The sequence below is a fragment of the Salmo salar genome, chromosome 10 (assembly GCF_965601325.2).
Source record: "Salmo salar chromosome 10, fSalSal1, whole genome shotgun sequence".
Classification (NCBI taxonomy): domain Eukaryota; kingdom Metazoa; phylum Chordata; class Actinopteri; order Salmoniformes; family Salmonidae; genus Salmo; species Salmo salar.
The window spans coordinates 18,345,001-18,349,229 of record NC_138300.1 but is presented as its reverse complement, the minus strand read 5'-3'; the positions used below and the strand labels follow the sequence as shown (position 1 = coordinate 18,349,229).

At 38.9% G+C, this 4,229-nt stretch overlaps 1 protein-coding gene across 5 annotated transcripts in view; it reads left to right on the top strand.

Moving 5' to 3' along the window:
• The first annotated feature begins 1,625 nt into the window (after positions 1–1,625).
• The window catches only part of LOC106613657 (polyamine-transporting ATPase 13A3), a 61,321-nt gene continuing 58,717 nt past the window's right edge, over positions 1,626–4,229 (top strand). For all 5 annotated transcript variants that reach the window (XR_006756904.2, XM_082956772.1, XM_082956770.1 and 2 more), the window contains exon 1: positions 1,626–1,823. The gene's annotated coding sequence lies outside the window, so the exon portion shown is untranslated. The remainder of the gene's footprint in view (positions 1,824–4,229) is intronic.

Genomic DNA, 4,229 nt, shown 5'->3' with positions numbered 1-4,229 from the left:
AACTCCTCTGAACAAGTGTCCTGAGGAGTGAGAAATGTTCTATGCCAGGTGAAATTGTGCTTCATTAGCTCATTGTTATGGATGTTTCCAAATAAATGTCACTAGAAAGCAACTTAAACAAATGCACTGGGGAGAATGTCTCCCCCACATTCTGAAATTGCATTTTTGTCCCCCCAAGTTTTATAATTGGAATGTGATACAGAACGAGGTAACGGTGTGCTTTAGGACAATGCAGACGCCTCCAAGCGGTCGGATAGGCTGTTTGGACTGTTTATGCGACTGGATAAAACATATATATATTTAGGTCCTCCCACTTCTAAAACCAAAGTTGCGCCCCTGTGCAACCGAACCGATAGAACGAACGACCAGCCGGCTTGGGTAGCAACCCTAGATTTTTGTCGGGACTATTTATTGTGGAAGGATTAAATAGTATGAATAAATTCAGCAAAAGAAAGTTTTTAATTAAAATATGTCAATCATTATTTGAATATGTTGGTAACCTGTTGATAATCTGTTGATAAAGTGATAATGCCCTCGAAGCCGGTGTTTGGAGCATATATTGGCACAGTTTGCCGACCCTCGATTTAGTCTCGGACCTAACAACCCCCATTCCAATATATCCTCTAAACACCAGCTTTGAGGGCATTATCACTTAGAGATTTTTCCAGAAAGAATCATAGCTGTAATCTAATCGCTGCCAAAAGTGCTTGTACAAAGTATTGACTCGGGTGTGAATACTTATGTACATTAGATATTTCTGTATTTCATTTTCAATACATTTGCTTTAATTTCTAAAAACGTTTTATTTTTGTTATTATGGGGTATTGTGTGTAGATGGGTGAGAAAAAATATCAATTTAATCCGTTTTGAATTCAGGTTGTAATACAACATGTGGAATAAATCAATGGCTATAAATACTTTCTGAAGGCACTCAAATTCTTGGATGCATTCAGATTCAGTTCTCAAATTCAGTTCTCTAAATTCAGATTCAAAACCAGAGACATCCTGGTACTTTGCCAGCCAGGAATGGTAGAGAACAGATAGAATAACACGCTCTCTGTGGTAAACATAAGCTTCTGGCAATTTCTGAAGCCAATGTGGCATGTTTAAATGTATTTTCTTCATATAAATGTGTCCAGCGTTTGAACCGTTTTGGCTATAAGCTATTATGACCCCATTCCTAAAAGCTTAGTATCTTGAAAATGGACGTGCCTTCTGTCCCCTCTATGCTGACTACAGGCCACACACATTTTGAGTTTAGGGTGTGTGTCATATCTATAAATGTAACCACTTTTGAGGTAAAATATTTTTTAACAACCATCCATTTCATAAATGGGAGACATTAGAGATGTGAAAAAACATGGTTGTGTTTTGTTCTACCTCGGGTAGGGGTATCTCAAAAACTAAAGCCCTTTTTGAAGATTGGCCACTAGCCTGTGGCTATGCATGCAGAGTACAAGCATGAATGAAATGTAACGCTAGATTGTAATGTTTAAAGAAAACAAATGTGACCCAACGAAGTGAATGAATAGAAGATATCATAAGGAAAGAATGTGTGCCATTTCACCTTGCGTAGGTTCTCTCGTGATCTCATATCCTGTGACAAACATCCTCTTGGTAAGTGAGCCAGTTTTAGGCAGTTCATTCGACGACTCATTCGCTCGCTCTTCCACTGAGCTGTCAAACACGTTAGATATTAAAATATACATGGCCAGCTAGCTAAGGAACTATATGACTCTTCAACAACGTTTTCCCATTTAACAATAGCTGTTCTCGTCTTACTATGACTCTCAGGTGATCTTCAGAGAGTCCAGGTGGTTCTGGTAAGTGTCTTTATTAATTTCATTTGAGCCCTCCACATCACCCCATGTACTGTTGGAGCGTGCTATATAGGCTAGCTAGCTGTCTATAAGAAAGCAACCTAGCCACAGTGCCAGTCATCCTCAGCCATGAGTAGACCTGTTCGGATTGCGTTCCCATGTGTATAATCAAATGGGGGGGATTCCTCATGTCGGTTGTTTGCCGCCTCTCCTGACCCAAGTAAGTAGTTTCACATTGACGGCTGAAAGAGTAGAGCTAGCGAGATACACTCATGATATTATCTAAAGAAAACATAAGCTAATTTAGCTAAGCTTTGCTAGCTGGTATTGTATGCCGTTTATGACAGAGTTGGCTGGCTAAAATAACCAAGATGACAAAACAACACGACTATTTGCTTTTGCTACTAGCTAGCGTATCATCGCTGTCTGGCTCTGTATCTAATTAGTGGCTACTGCACTGCTCTCAGGCGGGCAGGTCTGTCGGTTTTGACTAGCAGAAGTGACTTCGTACAAGGTTAGGAGAATTCACGCAGCAGGTTAGGGGAATCCTTAGTTACTACATCCATCTTTGGACGTATAAATTAAAGATATACCCATTGATTCTTGACCATAACAATTAAATGCCTTATGAGTTTCAACTGTTGTACCCCACCAGAAACCAAAATATAAGCTTGTTTTACTCCAGTGTTTGTAAACAAACACTGTATAGCCTCAAAACATGGTTAAAACTATAATTGTTATATCATGGATAGTCAGTCCTTGCATCCATAGCTCTGTCTATGGATTTGAATGGTTACATTTATCCAGGCCCATCACTCAGGCTATCCAGTAAAAAGCTATCTCAGATGGCTGGTTAGGGACTGTCAATAAATTTCACAATGTTAATTAGGCAATATTTTAATGTTGCATACTTTTTAGTTCTCATTAAATGCCTTCAATATTTATATATACATTTCTACAGTGTATAGTATGTTTGAGGTTTTTAAGTCATTGAAATTTGGAGCTATTGGAATTTTAACATATTGTCCCATGTACATTGTGTAATTTACAAATGTACCCAAACTAGCCCGATAGGGATATCCAAAGTCAAACCAAATTATGCTTGGGTTGCGTGCTTCTAGACTCTGAATTGATGATCACTTGGGTGCTGCCAGCTGTGGGCATGTGTGAAACAAGCCCAACCTTCATTGACGTTGTGATGCAGTCACAACCACAAGTCTCACAACTCTGTTTTAGACGTGACTGACATCATGACCCAAATTATGCTATTTACAGGTAGTAGTACATTTTGACAATAAATGTTTAACTCAAATCGATGCCACACAGGCTGTTTCCTAAATGAGAAGTTGAGTTTTAGTGGCAGTTGCTCTTTGAGGAAATTAGGGCTTTGCCCAAATCAAAGAAATTAAGTAAACCTCAGGATACAAGTGATCAGCCTGATCATATCACATTTTATTTGTCACATACTTGGTAAACAACAGGTGTAGACCAACAGTGAAATGCTTACTTACAGGCCCTTCCCAACAATGCTAAGAAAATATAAAAATAATAACACAAGGAATAAATACATAACGAGTAACGATAACTTGACTATATGCACAAGGTACCAGTACTGAGTGCAGGGGTACGAGGTAATTGAGGTAGAGAGATATGTATATGTATTTATATTAGTGGTGCGCAGGTCAGCTGTTTGTTGACCCGCACCCGCCCGCAATTGCTAATAACCCATTCGCAACCGCCCAACTATATGTGAAAATCTGAGGCTCGCACCCGACCATTACTCGCTAATATAGAAAATGCGCTGGAGGTTACAGTCAGACTGCGGAAATATTTTGTTGACAGGGGGTGCATGATTTTTTTTGTGCATGATTTAGATGCGTTTCTGCTTATAATTTCCGACATATTGGTACTTTGTTGTTAGTCATCTCTATAATTAGATGCATGCAGCTTCTCTTCTGTCATTATATGTTGCCCTAGAAGACTAAATAAACCCTTGCTCACCAGAATGTCATAAATTGTTTCAATCTAGTTGACATCGGGGAAAGTTTTGTCATCCCTGCTTCTTTTGTGGAGCAAAGGTGTTTAGGGACTGGGGAGAAAATGTACTAACAAAAGACAACTGGGGAAGTTTACAAATGACATTCGCATTCTCTCAAGATGCTGAAATAAATAATATTTCATAACTTGAGAACAGGTGTTAACATTTGGCCTACATTTGGTGTATAATTTTCTGCAGGAGTTAATATTAAAGCTATATGAGGTTATAGGTCTACAGTCAGTCAAGATTTCAGTTTCCATTTAACCCATCTGAACAGTAGGCTACAGTTTCCATGATGTGCCATCGGCCTATTGGTCCCTAGCTGTGTTCAATTACCCATACTACATACTTAATGAGTGTATATACTACAT